This window comes from Schistocerca americana, chromosome 2, assembly GCF_021461395.2.
Source record: "Schistocerca americana isolate TAMUIC-IGC-003095 chromosome 2, iqSchAmer2.1, whole genome shotgun sequence".
In the NCBI taxonomy this organism is placed as follows: Eukaryota; Metazoa; Arthropoda; class Insecta; order Orthoptera; family Acrididae; genus Schistocerca; species Schistocerca americana.
The window spans coordinates 979,562,277-979,583,136 of NC_060120.1; the positions used below are offsets into that span (position 1 = coordinate 979,562,277).

General features: G+C 43.7%; 1 protein-coding gene across 2 annotated transcripts in view; it reads left to right on the forward strand.

Annotated features, from left to right (window-relative positions):
- The window catches only part of LOC124594733 (phosphoinositide 3-kinase adapter protein 1), a 477,024-nt gene that overhangs the window by 33,778 nt on the left and 422,386 nt on the right, over positions 1-20,860 (forward strand). The window lies entirely within an intron of this gene.

Genomic DNA, 20,860 nt, shown 5'->3' on the forward strand with positions numbered 1-20,860 from the left:
CGTCCCTTGTACCCGGCCGGCGGGCCGGGCGTGTATCGGAGCTCTCTGAAGTTTGCGCCGCTCATTAAATTAAATTACTTCGTTAGAGGGGGTCACCGCCGGACGAATACCCACGCGTTTGAAGGCATCCGAACGTATTTCCCATACGTCATCCCTGACCTCTGTGCTCGCCGTCTTTTGCAGGAATGAACAATTCCCGATCTCTCTCAAATTCTTCAGGTTTCACAGCGTTTCCCTGTCTTCTTCTTCTTCTTATTCTTCTTCCGCCTAGCCTTATCCTGCGTAACCACGGGGTCGGCATGTCGTTTCAGATGTGATATTGTCGGCATTCAGACTTCAAGAAGAATGTAATAATTCCAATCCCAAAGAAATAAGGTGTTGACGGATGTGAAAATTACCGAACTATCAGTTTAATAAGCCACAGCTGCAAAATACCAACGCGAATTCTTTGCAGACGAATGGAAAAACTGATAGAAGCCGACCTCGTGGAAGATCAGTTTGGATTACGTAGAAATGTTGGAACACGTGAGGCAATACTGACCGTACGACTTATCTTAGAAGAAAGATTAAGGAAAGGCAAACCTACTTTTCTAGCATTTGTAGACTTAGAGAAAGCTTTTGACAATGTTGATTGGAATACTCTCTTTCAAATTCTGAAGGTGGCAGGGGTAAAATACAGGGAGCGAAAGGCTATTTACAATTTGTACAGAAAGCAGATGGCAGTTATAAGAGTCGAGAGGTATGAAAGAGAAGCACTGGTTGGGAAGAGAGTGAGACAGGATTGTAGCCTATCCCCGATGTTATTCAATCTGTATATTAGGCAAGCAATAAAGGAAACAAAAGAAAAGTTCGGAGTAGGTATTAAAATCCATGGAGAAGAAATGAAAACTTTGAGGTTCGCTGATGACATTGTAATTCTGTCAGAGACAGCAGAGGACTTGGAAGAGCAGTTGAACGGAATGGACAATGTCTTGAAAGGAGGGTATAAAATGAACATCAACAAAAGCAAAACGAGGATAATGGAATGTAGTCGAATTAAGTCGGGTGATGCTGAGGGAATTAGATTAGGAAATGAGACACCTAAAGTAAGTAAAGAAGTTTTGCTCCCCAGAGCAAAATAACTGATGATGGTCGAAGTAGAGAGGATATAAAATGTAGACTGGCAATGGCAAGGAAAGCGTTTCTGAAAAAGAGAAATTTGTTAACATCGAGTACAGACTTAAGTGTCGGGAAGTTGTTTCTGAAATTATTTGTATGGACGATAAACAGTTTGGACAAGAAGAGAGTAGAAGCTTTCGAATTGTGGTGCTAGAGAAGAATGCTGAAGATTAGATGTGTAGATCACATAACTAATGTGGAGGTATTTAATAGAATTGGGGAGAAGAGGAGTTTGTGGCACAACTTGACTAGAAGAAGGGATCGGTTGGTAGGACATGTTCTGAGGCATTAGGGGATCACCAATTTAGTATTGGAGGGCAGCGTGGAGGGTAAAAACCGTAGAGGGAGACCAAGAGATGAATACGCTGAGCAGATTCAGAAGGATTTAGGCTGCAGTAGGTAGTGGGAGATGAAGAGGCTTGCACAGGAATAGTAGCATGGAGAGCTGCATCAAACCAGTCTCAGGACTGAAGACCACAACAACAACAACATTGTCGGCATGTTGTTTCGGATGTGACATAGTCGGTACTTTATTTCAAATGTACCATTCTTCCTAGTAGTGGGTGACCGGACGCCCGGCTTGACGCCACCACTCTCACCCATCCCCCCCCCCCCCCCCCTCCCAACCACCACGACCCTGGGAAGTGCGTTGAAGAGCAATCTGTGGACCGCCTGCAGAACTGGAAGCGAGAGCCTATCGCGACCCTAGCGTACATCTGCTTAGAATGCAACGGGATTCTCACTGCGTATTTATTGGATACATTTGACTTCAAAATAATGAACTACAGAACATGCCGCGACTTAAGAAGGCGGCTGATCTGCACGCCAATCGACCGACCGTGTCCAGAAGCTGTTTCACAGTGTGGACACTGGAGCGTGTGTCTCTCTGTTTCATTGCCTATGGGACTTAACTGCTAAGGTCATCAGTCCCTAAGCTTACACACTACTTAACCTAAATTATCCTAAGGACAAACACACACACCCATGCCGAGGGAGGACTCGAACCTCCGCCGGGACCAGCCGCACAGTCCATGACTGCAGCGCCTGAGACCGCTCGGCTAATCCCGCGCGGCAACACACCACTGTGACCACTCTGGGAAAAAATAGTTCTCCACTGTCTCACCTGCGGTAGCTCACACAAAATGGCTGAGACGAACCCTGACTGTTTACGTTGGTCACTCTGAAGAGACGACAAACCGGTATTCCTGCGAAAAACAACTCCTCCCTACGCGGGAGGGTGTCTGCGAACCGAGTTCGAACGTAACGTTTTGAAGTCTATCTTTTCAACAGATCCGCCATCTTGGGACTATGTTACTAATTTGGCGTTATGATCGTATCTACGATCATGAAGTAATTAGAAAAACGATAATGCAGTTTCTTAATCAATAGCACGCTAGCTGTGACTGCCTCAAGCCACGCGAAACTGCAAGTAATGACTATTCACATTTCAGAATGCAATATCTTATGACATTCGTCAATCCATGATTCTTACGCCAATTGTGAATGATAAAACAGTAAACGAAATCTCAAATTCCAACTTTTCGATTGAACAACAACATAACTTTTATTTTATTACATCACACTTGGCGCCTGAACAGGGACAAATTTTCAGGTATCGCCAAACAATTACCTAATGGACCAGGAAGTTCTTAAGGGCACAAAAACAACTTTAACATCACACAAAAAGGGAATTCAATCTTAAGGCTGGTGCAAGAAGACGATAAAACAGTAAACGAAATCTCAAATTCAAACTTTTCCATCGAATAACATCACTTTTATTTTATTACATCACATCATCTTTATCTTGAGTATTTGTTGGCCCAGGGAAAAATACTTTCAAGTTTGATATTTGTCTCTCAAATTTATGAGCTCATTACTTATGCATAGCTGGCCGTTTGTGGCCGAGCGGTTCTAGGCGCTTCAGTCTGGAACCGCGCGACCGCTACGGTCGCAGGTTCGAATCCTGCCTCGGGCATGGATGTGTGTGATGTCCTTAGGTTAGTTAGGTTTAAGTAGTTCTAAGTTCTAGGGGACTGATGACCTGAGATGTCAAGCCCCATAGTGCTCAGAGCCATTTGAGCCATTTTTGAACTTATGCATACAGTCCATCCATGTTTACAGTAATTTGACTAGTCATCTATCTTTCATCCGAACCTGTACGAGGATTTTAAATTACTTGAATTCTTCAGATTCCTTTCGTTGTAAGGTTTGACGAAATGTTCGTTAACACCTCTCAAAGTTGGTGCATCGGCATGTGCTGGAAAGGCCTCCTACTTACAGTACCTCTCTCTCTGTTACAGAACGGAGCAAAGAGTTTGTGTTAACTGTCTGGTTGGATTCATAGATTGAAGCAGCTTTTGACTGATTTACACCAAAATCCGAGCAACCCTTCTACAATAACAGTTTCACATGTACACATTATTTTAATTTTTCAAAATCTGTTTCGGTGCTGCAGCCCAGACACAAGCGCACCTGTATACAAATAATGAGTAAATGCAGTCATTTGCTTAGCAGATTACGTAGCTACCTAACGCGTATGGTACGTTTAAAGAATATCACACTCTCAAGAACGAACAATGATTAAAAGCCATTCAATCTAAGGAATATTTCTAATCAATATATGGTGTACAGAATAGACCTTGCCCTGTTTCATGAGCGCCAATCTGATTCAGTCCTAAACAACTGGGCAGGTGCGATTAGGTCTCGCACACTGAAGGTTCCGTACAAATTTAATTACTTATAGAGACAGCTCATGCAATCCGGGAATCAAGAATCTCCACCATTTTTCCCTTTTAACGACATTGATGCCGGCGAGACATTGGTCCCAGAGATTCCAAGACTATGTATTAATTTCAATAATGTAATCGTGCCATAAAGTCAGACAGGAATAATTCGACCATTGTTATAATAATGAGCAGTTCTCCATTCGCGCTGACTGGCTACGGTAAAAGCCAAATAACTGGATATCTGATGGTGGATAAATTCCGAAACGCGTCATACGACAATAAAGTCATTCCTTGTCTGATGGTTGATTTTTACCACTGCGACCCAGTCAGCCCGAACGCAGAACGACTGATGGTTTTAGTTTCAAGTTTGACGTCGGATAACAAATGACAAAAGAAATATTTTTTCGTGTGATGTAATTACTAATTCACAGTTTCGGATTTTTTTCCTTTTGTTCTACTGTGGAACCTTGCTTCTTGTCAAAGTTCATGATTCCAGTCCAACGGGAATTACCCTGTAAGTGAGTGAGTTTGCGAATATTAAAATATGTGAAATAAATGGCCGTATCTTTTGATTGCACACACTTAAAAGCTTCAGTGTTTTACACCGCCAAGAGACCATACACCTCAGTATGTGACATAAATTTCAACATTATGCGTCTACCCGCTCCTGCGGAAAAGGGGTTTGAAACAGTAGGACAGACGGAGAGAGTAAGAGAGAGAGAGAGAGAAAAAGAGAGAGAGACGAATAGCAAAGTGATCCTGTAAGAGGTTTTTTTTTCCGACTGCGGTACGGGACCCTAAAAATCGTAGAACGCATCTTATGCCCACGCTTAACATCAAGTATAAGATCGAATGGTGTGGAACGCGGCTTGGTTAGATTTCAGTCAAATTAAATGTCCTCTCAACAATATTTGTTAATTACACAGTTCTTTTATTCTGTATAGTTTATCATCATTATTGCACTGTCTTCAAACGCATCGTAACTGTTTCATTCCTATAGCCAAGCACAGCTATTTGCCTAGCGGATTACGTAGCTTTCTGTAACCTAAAGTGCATTTTATGCTATTAGTGTCATATTATGTATCAGAGACACTGATGAGACAAAACAATAAGACCAGTCACTTAAAACCGTGTTGGTCCACATTTGGAAGACGATACAGCGGCAATTCTGCGTGTTGAATGGATTCAACAAATCACTCTGCAGTAGAGTGTGGGCTGATATGAAACTTCCTGGCAGTTTAAAGCTGTGTGCCGGACCGAGACTCGAAGTCGGTATCTTTGCCTTTTGCGTGTAAGTGCTCTACCAACTGAGCTACCCAAGCGCGACTAACGACCTGTCCTCACAGCTCCAATTCTGACAGTACCTCGTCTCCCACCTTCCAAACTTCACAGAAGCTCTTCTGGGAGCCTAGCAGAACTAGATAGGAGACGAGGTACTGGTAGAATTGAAGCTGTGAGGACGGGTCGCGAGTCGTGCTTGGGTAGCTCAGCTGGTAGAGCACTTGCCCGCGAAAGGCAAAGGTCCCGAGTTTGAGTCTCGGTGCGGCACACAGTTTTAAACCGCCAGAAAGTTTCATATCAGCGCGCATTCCGCTGCAGAGTGAAAATCTCATTCCGGTAGTCCGTGTGGCACTAGACGTCTTAGTGCAGGTCCCTTAAACTATGTGCCAGTGGTTTGTGGACCGTAGCTAACGCCCGGTAAGAGCACCAGACGAGTTACATCGGGTTCAGATCAGGCGAATTTGATGGCCAAGGCATCAACGTTAGTTTATTGTCTTGCTCATCGATCCACTATAGCACGATGCTGGCCTTGTAACACCAGACAGATATCCTGCTCGAAGGTGCCGTCACTGTCGGGAAAAACATATGGCATGAAGGGCTGCAGGTGGCCTTTACCCTGTAAGATGTGTACGTAGTCTCTGTAGTATTCCTCCGGATGTAAAGGAACAAGAGATGCCAACGAGACAGGGACATGGACGCGTTTCCAAATCGCGGATCCTCAGGAAACCAGGCGCGCGGCAGAACAAATGCAACGTGTTCTCCCCCGCTAAGCAGGCGAACGACAGTTCATCTGTATTGAATGGGCGGATGTTGATCGGACATATGTCGTCTGAAGAGTGCGTGACGGTAAACTTGGAGTAGACGTGCGAGTTCGTATTCACCGCTGCCTGAGGCGTATCCGCGAAAAACAAACTGCCTGAACGAAGCATTTGTTCGCTACAAGGACTCGCGAAATCGTGAGCAGAATTCATAATCTGTTGCGTCTGTTCAGGAGTGGTATTTTTACTCATCAATCTGTAGAATTCTTTGTGTGTTTACATGAGTCTACAGCCTTGGAGCATTTTAGAAAAGACGACGTTTTGGACATGGACTGTGATTAAATGTATTCATTTCCGTACGCGATTTCGTCATTTGTGTCATTCTCAAGTAACAGCTCACTACAAAATGCTTGATTCTTCTTAAGAAGACATCGTCATATCAACCATATTTACATATTTCATGTGATGTGTGTAACAAATTGTGTTCCTCGCCATCAGATTGTTTCGTTATCCACTTTTATCTCCCCTTTGCCGGTCTCCTCAACTCCATGTACAGGTTACGCTACTTACTCAACAAATTACCCGGTATTTCTCATATATGCCGTCTTCCGACGTTATTCTTCTCTTATTTTACCTAAATTTCCAAATTAATTAGTGTTTGGCGCATTACGAACGTCACACACTACCATCCAAAGTGTCATCACATGCCCGCGAAAGGCAAAGGTCCCGAGTTCGAGTATCGGTTCGGTGCACAGCTTTAAACTGCCAGGAAGTTTCATATCAGCGCACACTCCTCTGCAGAGTGACTTGTTGATTCCATTCAACACAGAATTGCCACGGTATCGTGTTCCAAAGGTATATGGGGAATGGGAGGCAAAGACAAAGGAAAAGCTGTCAGGAAGAAGACAGGGGTAAAAATGGTTCAATTGGCTCTGAACCCTATGGGACGTAACATCTGAGGTCGTCAGTCGCCTAAAATCTAAGGACATCACACACATTCTTGACCGAGGCAGGATTCGAACCTGCGACCGTAGTGGTCTCGCGGTTCCAGACTGAAGCGCCTAGAACCGCTCGGCCACACCGGCCGGCACGACGGGGGTAAAAATCGCACATCGTACACTTCAGAGCCGATCGAAGGCACAGAATGGAAAGTAAGGATGTATCAAAAGAAGAGGAAAAAGGACACTGGACAGAGCAATGCAGTTGAGGAATTCAAACGAACGGGAAAAGAAAGAGGAATAAGAGAGAGAAGGCTAAATAAAAATAAAGAAAATCCATTGCATTTGTTTCTTCCCACCCATCTCCTCCCCCCTCATGCCCCTTCCAACCTCAACATTTCCCATTTTGTAATTCTTTAAAGCTTTTTTTTCTTTTTTTTTTTTTTTTGGGATGGAGGACGTTCATAATGCATCCTGGACTAATGAATTTAGAAATGTAAGTAAAAGTTCTTAATTTCCTCATAACTACTTTATTAGCTACTCTTTTTTTTACTTTTCTTTGTTTCTCTATTTCACTTTCCTTGCTCTCTCTCTCTCTCTCTCTCTCTCTCTCTCTCTCTTTCTTTTCACCTTCAGTGCAGATCTTTACGCTGTATTCTGTGTACATTCCTTCTTCCTTCGTACTGTAGTCCATGTTTACGTCTTACATTGCGCCTCTCAGTTCCTTATCTGGCGCACTGTTTTCTGATGGACTACGTTTTATCACTTAAGACACATTTTTCTTCATCTTCGTCATTTCCTCCTCACAAAAGGTGGGTCCCTTTCGATCTAATCGTCTTGCTCCCCCCAATCACCTCCCATCCTGCCCCTCCACCAACTTACATTTTCTTCAACCAAGCCCTCCTTATTCCTTCAACGAAGCTTAGCGTATTATTTTCCATTTCCGACAGCATTCCCATTTCAATTTTCCGTTTGTTATAATGATTCACTTCTCAACACCAGAAGTTCCTTATTTCCGCGATCCTTCACTTCAGTTGCGTCCAAAATGCAAATTCGGAAAAAGAAAATCAGCCCAATATTCGATTGCTTTTGAGGGCTCCATGTCCTCCAGGTTCCGACCGTTATTGTTCGTATAAGTTCTTATGATCAATTAAAGACTGGACTTTCAGATGCCAATTCTAATGCAGGTGGCCTGTTGACACTTTCTAGCTTAGTGGAGCGGTCATAAGAAACGCCGCGTCGTCATTCGCCACGCGTACGTAGCAGAAATAGGACTGATCGCCGAAACTTCCGCGAAGACAGCAGAAATACGGAGCCCAGAAATACGGCTGTTGATTCAGATATTTCTGACGTGCCGGCATTTCCTGTGGTCGGTTTCACTGCGGTGAATTTCGCGGCTGCATCTTTCTCGGAACACCTGCGATATTTTCAGCCACGTGCGACCGTGCAGAGCGTAGAAGGGAGGAAGAACGTTCTTAGGTACAATCTGCTCGTAAGCGTCATGTACTCCTCGTTCCGAATCGTGCTCACAGGCGTTAAATGGACAAGCGAACGCACTGCTGAAAAAATTTGATTATTGTTCACGTATTTATTTCACCTGGCAAAATAAGGGCCTATTTCACACCTAACCAGATATTCGTAGAAAATAACGCCGCGTTTTGCATAGTGCATTATGATGTTGCAACACTTGTGAGTGTTCGGTTTCCTAAAATATTTCTTAAATTAATTTCGTGAAAAATCTTCTCCAGTTTTTGACGAATGCTTTTCAAATGCTATATTACTTTCAACCTCAATTTCTTGGATATTATACTAAAGCACTGTACTAAGTACTGACGTAAACAAATTGTCACTGTGATATTAAAACATTTCACGTATGTTATTAATTATTGATATTTTAGTCACGATACCACGATAACTCAATAGTTCGCGTGTCTGGCTATTATGCAGAGGACCCGGCTTTGGTTCCCGGTATTGTTAGGGATTTTTCCTCGGATAGAAGGATTGGAAGAGGAAGCACTCAGCCTCATGGTGCCAACTGAGGAGCTACTTGATAGAAAAGCAGCAGCTCCAGGGCACAGAAAGCCGACAACGATCGGGAGAACAGGGTACCCACCCCGTGCCCGTCTGTGCTGCATCCAAACGGCCAAACGACGCCGAGGACAGAGGGTGACACGGAGATCGGTCGTTAGCGATTAGCCTGTCTGGGCCAGGACGCGGATTTTGCTTACTATCATTGTCTTTAAATATAAAAGTCAGTCTGCATATGATTGTACTCGCAGAACTCGGAAAATAGTGGGTCGATTGATTAGAAATTTTGGCATATCATTGCATTCAAATACGAGCCATTAAAATTGCTACACCAAGAAGAAATGCAGATGATAAACTGGTATTCATTGGACAAATATATTATACTAGAACTGACATGTGATTACTCATTTTGGGTGCATAGATCCTGAGAAATCAGTACCCAGAACAACCAAATCTGGCCGTAATAACGGCCTTGATACATTTGGGCATTGAGTCAAACAGAGCTTGGCTGGAGTGTACAGGTACAACCGCCCATGCAGCTCAACACGATACCACAGTTCATCAAGAGTAGTGACTGGCGTATTGTGACGAGACAGTTGCTCGGCCACCATTGACCAGACGTTTTCAGTTGGTGAGAGACCTGGAGAATGTGCTGGCCAGGGCAGCAGTCGAACATTTTCTGTATCCCGCTGATAGTCCAAGCTGCTTCAAACGTCGTCGTCGTGCAGATGGTTGTTGTCTTGCAAACGTCCCCATCTGTTGACTCAGGGATCGAGATGTGGCTGTACGATCCGTTACAGCCATGCTGATAAGATGCCTGTCATCTCGGCTGCTAGTGATAAGAGGCCGTTGGGATCCAGCAAGGCGTTCCGTATTACCCTCCTGAACCCATATTACCCTCATGAACCCACAGATTCCATATTCTGCTAACAGTCATTGGATCTCGACCAACGCGAGCAGCAATGTTGCGATACAATAAACCGCAATCGCGATAGACTACAATCTGACCTTTATCAAACTCGGAAACGTAATGGTACGCATTTCTCCTCCTTACACGAGGCATAACAACAACCTTTCACCAGACAACGCGGTCAACTGATGTTTGTGTATGAAAAATCGGTTGGAACTTTCCTCATGTCAGCACGTTGTAGGTGTCGCCACCGGCGTCAACCTTGTCTGAATGCTCTGAAAAGCTAATCATTTGCATATCACAGCGTCTTCTTCCTGTCGGTTAAATTTCGTGTCATCTTCGTGGTGTAGCAATTTTAATGGCCAGTAGTGTATACAGGGTGAGTTACGTAAGACGTAACATCCTTTCTATTTCACGAACGATTACATATAACGAAACGCAGTTTTGGGCAAATGTTAGAGCTCGGAGGGACACGTGTCGTTAGTTAGTTAGTTGGTTTCGTGTTCCATTGATCAATCGCACGGTACGGTATCCGTTATGATGTGGAACTTGCCAAGTGCACAAGAAATGCAAATAAGTTTTTGTGTGATTAATGTTCTTAACGCTGATATTAGTGGAAATATCGAAGTAAGTTCTTTTCTAAATGGAACCATATACTTTCTATAAGTGCATTCTATAGAGCTTGAGAAGACAATTACAGTGATATTACGTTTCTTAATGTTGTCGTCGAGCCTTGTGTAACAAAAAACTTCCAAAATGTACGGTATCTGGACACGGCATTTGCGGTGCAAACACTGCCAAGCAGCCGTCACGGACCAGGATGGATAGTTATGTACAGTAAGGTAGGCCTGCGCTACGAGGGTAAAATTTTATTTCCATTTGAACCAGCTTACAACCCAGATACAGGTTCACCTACGATTGTTGTATACGGAAGTACGACATAGGCTAGACTCTAGCGTATCACAAACGGCTTAGGAAAGCTATTTCACATATGTATATCCTCCCAGATTTACGTGAGCTGAAACATGGAAATCAATTATTGATTCTTCAAAATAAAAGACGTCTTACACGCTGCAAAAAGCAACTGCTATATTACACATGCCAAACTTTAATATAAATCTGGAATCGTCATATTCTTCCACATAATATGTGTCATGTCCCAGATTCCTCTCATTCCTCGTTCTAACAAACAAGACTGTCATTACTAATCTGTAACTATTTCTCCCATTGTCAAAACTTGTTCTCCGGTTAACTTCACTAACCCTGCCAGAATCGCCGGATCAGTTATTCCGCGTTTATTCTCCGGTTAGGCGTCATTACGTATTCGCACAAGACGTTTTCCGCGCTGTTCCGAGAATAGAACTTAAGCGACTGCTAACCAGCGACTGTACAACTGGCCCTTGTTGGATACATCGAGAAGGTAATACGTGATCTCTCTTACCCGTTATTCCTGTTAGTCGTTTATTTCCACTCTGGTAGTCTGAATCTATGGTTCGAATGGCTCTGAGCACTATGGGACTTAACTTCAGTGGTCATCAGTCCCCTAGAACTTAGAACTACTTAAACGTAACTAACCTAAGGACATCACATACATCCAAGCCCGAGGCAGGATTCGAACCTGCGACCGTAGCGATCGTGCGGTTCCAGACTGCAGCGCCTAGAACCGCTCGACCACACCCTGAATCTATGGATTTCGCTAGTAATTATAACAACGCTGATCATTGGTACACCCGATCAACCACATACACGAACAGCAATTGGCATTCATTCACTCGTTCAGGTTTATTCGGCTCAGCTTGTATAGCCTCGTCCCCCTTTGTCTGTGGGAAATACCGGGTGATCAAAAAGTCTGTATAAATTTGAAAACTGAATAAATCACGGAAGAATGTAGATAGAGAGGTACAAATTGACACATATGCTTGGAATGTCATGGGGTTTTATTAGAACCAAAAAAATACAAACGTTCAAAAAATGTTCCACAGATGGCGCTTCATCTGATCAGAATAGCAATAATTAGCATAACAAAGTAAGACAAAGCAAAATTGATGTTCTTTACAGGAAATGCTCAAATGGCTACCATCATTCCTCAACAATAGCTGTAGTCGAGGAATAATGTTGTGAACAGCACTGTAAAGCATGTCCGGAGTTATGGTGAGGCATTGGCGTCGGATGTTGTCTTTCAGCATCCCTAGAGATGTCAGTCGATCACGAAACACTTACGACTCCTGGTAACCCCAAAGGCAATAATCGCACGGACTGAGGTCTGTGGACCTGGGAGGCCAAGCATGACGAAAGTGGAGCTGAGCACACGATCATCACCAAACGACGCGCGCAAGAGATATTTCACGCGTCTAGCAATATGGGGTGGTTTAATAAAACCCCATGTCATTCGAAGCATGTGTGCTAATTTTTACATCTCCATCTACATTATTCCGTGGTTTATTAAGTTTTCAAATTTATACTGACTTTTTAATGACCCGGTATGTTATTTATAGATGTGACGGGGATTGTCCTGGCGGAGACATCACGTACGCTAACCACGCATTCAAATATCAGCCTATGATTCGTTCGGAAACCAACTCAGAATGTGAAACTTTCTGGCAGATTAAAACTGTGTGCCGGACCGAGACTCGAACTCGGGAGCTTTGCCTTTCGCGGGCAAGTGCTCTACCAACTGAGCTACCCAAGCACGACTCACGCCCCGTCCTCACAGCTTTACTTCTACCAGTACGTCGTCTCCTACCTTCCAAACTTTACAGAAGCTCTCCTGCGAACCTTGCAGGACTAGCACTCCTGAAAGAAAGGATATTGCGGAGACATGGCTTAGCCAAAGCCTGGGGGATGTTTCCGGAATGAGTTTTCACTCTGCAGCGGAGTGTGCGCTGATATGAAACTTCCTGGCAGTAAAGCTGTGAGGACGGGGCGTGAGTCGTGCTTGGGTAGCTCAGTTGGTAGAGCACTTGCCCGCGAAAGGCAAAGGTCCCGAGTTCGAGTCTCAGTCCGGCACACAGTTCTAATCTGCAAGGAAGTTTCATATCAGCGCACACTCCACTGCAGAGTGAAAATCTCATTCTGGAAACTTAGAATGTGTTCAGAAATGATCAAAAACCAGCTGGGATGCGTTCCAAAATCATATGAGTAATCGATAGGCCGACATGCGCTGGATGCTAGGCGCTTTGTGAAACAAGGTTTTTTCTTCAAGGATTTGGCGCCCCCTGAAATTGCCGACCGGGGCAGATACTCCATTCCCCCCCCCCCCCCCCCTCCCCCTTTCCCCAGATGCAGACCTGCGTGACACCCCAGTAGAATAATAATACCACCGCTACCGTTCCCTTCGGACGAGGGAGCTTGACAAGCGGAAAGAGTGTCGAAGACTTCCGGCCCTTTCACGCGGGCGGCACTCTTTTTGTGAGGGAGGTGGCGACAAGAGGAGAGGCGCGAATCCTCGGGGGACCGCGAGAGGACATGAAATGTGAGCGGCGGCGGCGGCGGCGGCGTCGTCTGCGTAGCTGTGCGTGTGCGGCGGGCGCTGTGAGCAGGCAGGACAATGGGGCGCGCCAGGGTGGACGTCCGACAGGTGTTTGGCCGTCGGCGCACGTCGCGGCCGCGCTTCCGGCGGACCCTGGCTGGTCCAGAGGCTGCTGTCCGGGCCAGCGCGCGCGACTGTCCCCGCTCTGATACATGGCCCCCGCGGCCACGTGCGCCGCCTTAATTCCGCCCGTCACCTGCCCCAAACTGCGGGCCACTCCACGGTTTCGCCAAATATTTGCTTCCCCTGCGCGTACGCGTGGAGCGTGAGTCTGTCGCCAGCGGGGCAGAATTGCCACGCTGTCCGCGTGATGCACGGCCCGCTGAGAAATCACGTGCGTCCATACATTGAGTCCAAACGACGCACCAGCTGAGTATACATTGCCACCTCGTCGCCCCTTTCCTCAGTGATTTATTTCGAGGACGCGCAGGAATACTGTACGGGGGGGGGGGGGGGGGGGGGAGGGGGCGGACACCTTAGCCACCATTCTCAGTTATACAGTTTGTTCACGGACTGTATGGTCCGTTGGGAACGGATTACTCTTTCCTGAAGATAACACTCATTTAGCCCGAATCAGATAACACGAATAGCGTTTTTGGTTTCAGGTTCAAATGATTCAAATGGCTCTGAGCACTATAGGACTTAACATCTGAGGTCATCAGTCCCCTAGAACTTAGAACTACTTAAACCTAACTAACCTAAGGACATCACACACCTCCACGCCCGAGGCAGGATTCGAACCTGCGACCGTAGCAGTCGCGCGGCTCCAGACTGAAGCGCCTAGAACTGCTCGGCCACACAGGCCGGCTTTGGTTTCAGGAAAGAAAAGGGTATTGTATGTATGTATTGTATGTTAATCGGGGATCTAGAAACGACGGAGAGGCTCCGTCCCCGCCGCAGCCGCAGTGGTCCACAACCCCACTACAACTACCGCCGTCCACTTCACCCCTCCGCCGCCCCGCACCGAACCCAGGGTTATTGTGCGGTTCGGCCCCCGATGGACCCCCCAGCGAACGTCTCCTTATAATGTTTCACCCGAACCCGACACATACATAAACACGGGCTCTCTCTCTCTCTCTCTCTCTCTCTCTCTCTCTCTGCCGGCCGGGGTGGCCGAGCGGTTCTTGGCGCTACAGTCAGGAACCGCGCGACCGCTACAGTCGCAGGTTCGAATCCTGCCTCGGGCATGGATGTGTGTGATGTCCTTAGGTTAGTCAGGTTTAAGTAGTTCTAAGTTCTAGGGGACTGATGACCTCAGCAGTTACGTCCCATAGTGCTCAGAGCCATTTGAACCATTTCTCTCTCTCTCTCTCTCTCTCTCTCTCTCCTTCCCTCTGTCTCTTCCCTACATTACAAGATGGTCCGTTTGTTGATACCCATGATTGCTTCTGCTTCTTTCGATAAAGTTGTGTCATAAATTTTTCCCCAGTTCGATTCAGTACCTCCTCATTAGTTATTCGATGCACCCATCTAATCTTCAGCATTCTTCTGTAGCACCACATGAGCTGCTTACCATCCAGGTTTCATTTCCATACAAGGATACACTCCAGATAAATATCTGCAGCAAAGATTTCCTAACATCTAAATTTATTGATTTTTTTTAACTTTTTATATGTCTTTTATAAAGTTCTACATGGCTGAGAATCCCAGCCATGTAGAACTTTATAAAAGACATATTTACGCCAGTGACTGTAACACTTTCTTTATTTCACTATTACAATTTCGGCCTTAGGCCATTATCAAGTGCAACTTTTTCGCTCTTTTTGCTACCGTGGAGGTAGCTTTAATTTTCACGTTGATGTATTTTGGAAAAACTTCATTATTCTTGCACTGCTTGTTGTCGTTAGTAGTTCTGTCTTCGTAGTGGTAGTAGTTTATATTAAATGTAGTTTATATTAAATGTTAAATTCTTCTTCTTCAGGAATGCTTTTCTTGCTATTGCCAAACTCCATTTCACTCGTATATCCTCTCTACTTCTGCCATCCTCTCTACTTTGTTGCTCAGATAGCAAAACTCATCTACTAATTCTAGTGTCTGATTTTCTAACCTGACTCCTTTACCATCACCTGATGTAACTCGACTACATTCCTTTACCCTTGTCAGTCTTTTGCTGATTATCTTATAATCTTTTTTAAACGATAGTATCAGTTTCGTTTAACTGCTCTTCCAGTTCCTTTACAGTCTCCGACAAAATTAAAAGTCACAGGGAAACCTCAAAGTTTTTATATATGGACTTTAATTCCCTTAGCAAATTTCTCCTTGGTTTCCTTCACGGCCTCCTCAATAATGCACTCTTCGAATAACATCTGACACTGTCTTACTCCCTTCTCAACCACTGCTTCCCTTTCATGTTCTTCGACTCATAATTGTAATCTCGTTTCTGTACAAGTTGTACATAACCTTTCGTTCCCTATATTTTATCTCTCCTGCCTTTAGAATTTGAAAATTGTAATCCAGTAAATATTGTCGAAACCTTTCTCTAAATCTATAAATAGTTTAAAAGTGGGTTTAAGTTTCGTTAAGCTATCTCCTACGCTACGTCATGTGATCAGTACTGCCTTGCGTGTTCCTTCGTTTCTCTGGAATCCAGCTCGGCTTCTACCATTATTCCATTCATCTGAAAATAATTTGTGCCAGTAGTTCGCAACCATGATTTATTAAACTGATAATTCTGTAATATTCAAACGTGTCAGCATCTCCCTTTTGTAGAACTGGAATCATAACATTCTTCTTGAAGTGAGGGTATTTCGCCTGTCTCATCTACATACCTATGAACATCTAAACATTTATATAACCAAAATGGGAGCAATAAAAGTGGAAGGTTCAAAAAGACAAGATTTTGATAAGGAGCGTGAAAGGCTGAGTTGCACCGCAACGTAACTCTTATTAGCAGGTCGTTTGCTAACTGTCTGAATGCACGATTTTAGCTTTTATACCCAAAAGAGAGTACGTAGGTGAATCATGCTACCCAGTAATTCTCTATTGTTAACATTGTTTAATCATGGTAAGTGTTAAATTTTAACATATCCACAAACCGTAATAAATACATGGAAATATTGAAATTTGGTACGGTAATCTCAGCGTTATTAATCCCACTTGCAGATTTGGAACATACTAAAGATCGGAAATAAGCACAGAAGGACACTGTCTACTGCTACTCGTTTAGAAATTTACAGTGTCATCATTAGGAGTATTTCTTTGTTACGTCTGTATGCGGCTTAGTGTGAGACTAGCGATGCAGATGCCACTGTCGAAATGCGTAATGGACAACACGCGTACGTATGACTGGCTGCAATATATTACTCGTACGACCTGGCAGAACGGTGCGCTATGAAGTAAGTCATATGTAAAGTAGCCGTAATTATACGCCCCCCCCTAAAACATGAGTATAATTAATGATTAAAAGCACTATTCAAAAAAAGTAGCATGGTCTTGCTTTCGGTTTCACATCCATCATGTAACGCTTCACATAGTTGTAAATTTTTACGCTAGAATGGTTTGTTTGTCAAGCTCTATATTCTACTTTTTGCGAAACGACAACAGATGAAGTTCAAATATACTTCATTTTATGCGCACTGATACACACAAAAAGACAGAAAATGTCTACAATCCGTCAAATAACATCGGTAAAATGTATAAATGAAAAGATGCGTAATATTAACTGTCGTATACTGAAGTCCGAAGTAGCTTTTCGACAAAATTCGACCTACAGAGATGATATTCTCAATTTGTGTGTGTGTGTGTGTGTGTGTGCGTGTGTGCGCCCGCAGGTGTGTTTCTGTCAGCTGTCCAGTCACCGCAAGCCGCATAGGAAGAGGAAAATGAGAGAAGCCTGGACTGTTCAATTAACTGCAGGAAATTACGCCGTAAAATGACCTCTAGTTCGGATGTAGAGTGGTGCAGAAGCGACTTGGACGCTAAAGCGCTGGTTCGGTATCAGCCCACTCCTCTCTTGCCTCTGACAACGTTTTTACTTGGTAGCAGTCTGATAATTATTACCACTTCCTTGTCTAATAGCGACCCTGTTTCATTGCGGAGAATGCGCGTCTGAAGCGAAGTGTGATCCAAATGCAGATTGGATTTCTGCCTAGAATTAACGGAGTAAAAGCTGCTAATTCCTGGGAATAAGCTAATACTGTTATCAAGAAATGACAGTAAGGAATATATATATTGTGAGGCCAATGTCAGAATACACAGATTCGCCAACAGCGGTCGACAAGAGGTTTATTGCCCAAACCGCTCGTTTCTGAGCCAAAAATATCCTTTGAAAATGGGAAGAGTTACCCCAAAATATAACACCATACGTCATAAGCGAACGAAAGTAAGCAAAGTACATTACTTTTCGTGTCGAACTATCACTTAGTTCAGGCACCTTTCGATTAGTAAAAATGGCAGCATTAAATCTTTGAAAAAGATCCTGAACGTGGTCTTTCCACGACAGTTTACTATATATCTGAACACAAAGATACTTGAACTGTTCAGTTTCACTAATCATATGCCCATTCTGTGAAATTAAAACGCCCGGTTTTGTTGAATTGTGTGTTAGAAAATGTAAAAACTGAGGCTTAATGTGATTTATCGTTAATTTATTTTCTACAAGCCATGAACTTACGTCATGAACTGCGCTATTTGAAACAGTTCCAGTGTTGCACACGACATCCTTTACTACCAAGCTAGAGTCATCGGCGAACAGAAATATTTTAGAATCACCTGTAATATCAGAGGGCATTTCATATATATATATATATATATATATATATATATATATATATATATATAAAAGCATCTACGGCAATGTGACAAAGTTTTTGAATTCATGACTATAAAAAGGATACTATCCATCTCGGAGTAATTACCATCATCAGATGTGCTTAATCCACTAAGAAGCTTTGAACCGATGCATAAATACATACAGTTAGACGCTTTGAACATCATGAAGTCGTTTAACGATTCATTTAACATTAATCAAATGGTTCCAATGGCTCTGAGCGCTATGGAACTTAACATCTGAGGTCATCAGTCCACTAGAACTTAGACCTACTTAAACCTAACTAACCTAAGGACATCACACACATCCACGCCCGAGGCAGGATTCGAACCTGCCACCGTAGCAGTCGCGCTCTTCCGGACTGAAGCGCCTAGAACCGCTCGGCCACCGTAGCCGGCAATATTAATCATGTCGTCACGTGTAATCACACGACACATTTGAATATGGCAGCTACTTGTCGAAATCGGTATTGTGAATATATATAATTTTAAACGATCGTGACATACTGAACGACGATACAAATACTCTAATGTGACTGACAATACGACGATCGTAACATAACTTCGAGAGACGTGCAACTTCACTGATTGTTGTTGTTGTGGTCTTCAGTCCTGAGACTGGTTTGATGCAGCCCTCCATGCTACTCTATCCTGTGCAAGCCTTTTCATCTCCCAGTACCTACTGCAACCCACATCCTTCTGAATCTGCTTAGTGTATTCATCTCTTGGTTTCCCTCTACGATTTTTACCCTCCACGCTGCCCTCCAATACTAAATAAGTGATCCCTTGATGCCTCATAACATGTCCTACCAACCGATCCCTTCTTCTGGTCAAGTTGTGCCACAAACTTCTCTTCTCCCCAATCCTATTCAATACTTCCTCATTAGTTATGTGATCTACCCATCTAATCTTCAGCATTCTTCTGTAGCACCACATTTCGAAAGCTTCTATTCTCTTCTTGTCCAAACTATTTATCGTCCATGTTTCACTTCCATACATGGCTACATTCCATACGAATACTTTCAGAAATGACTTCCTGACACTTAAATCAATACTGGATGTTAACAAATTTCTCTTCTTCAGAAACGCTTTCCTTGCCATTGCCAGCCTACATTTTATATCCTCTCTACTTCGGCCATCATCAGTTATTTTGCTCCCCAAATAGCAAAACTCCTTTACTACTTTAAGTGTCTCATTTCCTAATCTAATTCCCTCAGCATCACCCGACTTAATTAGACTACATTCCATTATCCTTGTTTTGCTTTTGTTGATGTTCATCTTGTACCCTCCTTTCAAGACACTGTCCATTCCATTCAACTGCTCTTCCAAGTCCTTTGCTGTCTCTGACAGAATTACAATGTCATCGGCGAACCTCAAAGTTTTTATTTCTTCTCCATGAATTTTAATACCTACTCCGAATTTTTCTTTTGTTTCCTTTACTGCTTGCTCAATATACAGATTGAACAACTTCACTGATAGGACGAACATAAAAGCCTTTCGAACCTCCTTCCTCTCTTTTCTGAGTGACAGATCCTAGTGGCGACCCTTTTGCGTAATATTCCAGCATCACCGTCTGCTTTTTAGCTGCGCCAAATGAACTCAGATTGACAAGTGGTGTGGCAGTATGCAGAGGAAGTTAAGGAGCTCAGAGAGCAAATGTTAATAGACAACACATGCAAACCGGCAATCCCAAACTACTCATTGGAGATTTTTTTGTTTCTTCCAGTACTTGTTACAGAATCTGTACGGTCGCTATTGAAATAGTAACCTGCATTCTTAAATGGTTGGATTCTGTCCTTTTTATAGTCATGAATTCAAAAACTGTCACATTGCTGTAGATGCCACAGAACGAGCTTATGATTATGAGAGCTATCTCGCTGCACGTGGAAGCAGTTATTCACATCAACGCTCAATAACTGTTATTTTGCTGGAGTTCTTATTGACTCGTCGCGAAGTATCGGATACCCATTAGGACGAACTTTTGAATAACCCAGGAATTCAATAGCGGCCACCTCACTTCCTCTGCTACTGGACAAAAAGAGGTCCTGTTCATTCGTTTCACCCGACGCTGAAACATTCAGCCATTTAGCTGTGGGCTTATAGGGAACCCTGTTGCCGACCTGTCGCTCTTTATAATCTTAGAACTGGGGCAATATTGAAATGCTACAGTCCGTCTCGTTTGCAGCAATAACTGTTTTTCTGTGCAGCATAACAGCAGTTAAAGTAATCCACTGCAAGTATCGATGTATTCAGTTCGTTTACAGACTTTATGGTCGACTCGCTTTATGAAAACCATCCAAATCCGAATGGCTGACTACGCGCTCTTATTGCACCATGAAAGGCCACTAACACTGTATCAGAAAGAAGCTGCCTCGGGGATTTCCTCCAGATCAGTGGTTCCCAACAGGTGGTCCGCGGACCCCCAGGGGTCCGCGAGCTATGCCAGAGGGGTCCGCAAGATGCTATTAGAGTAAAAAATATATTAAATATATTTCGTATGATAATAGATTTTTTGTGTTGGCCGCTTCCTGCATGAGCAGAGCTTTAGCGAACGCTAACTTCTACGTCTAGCGTCTTCCTAAAGTGTAAATAGATCAGCAGTAAGCATCAGCAACTTCTTATTCATACGGAAGTAAGATGGCTTTCTCGAGGTAGGATCTTGTCAAGATTTTTTTGAACTTAGAGACGAGGTTCGTGTCTTCCTTCTTGACACAAAGTACGCAGATTTTCTCACTAACTTCTCTTGGCTTTGCTCAGTTGCGCAC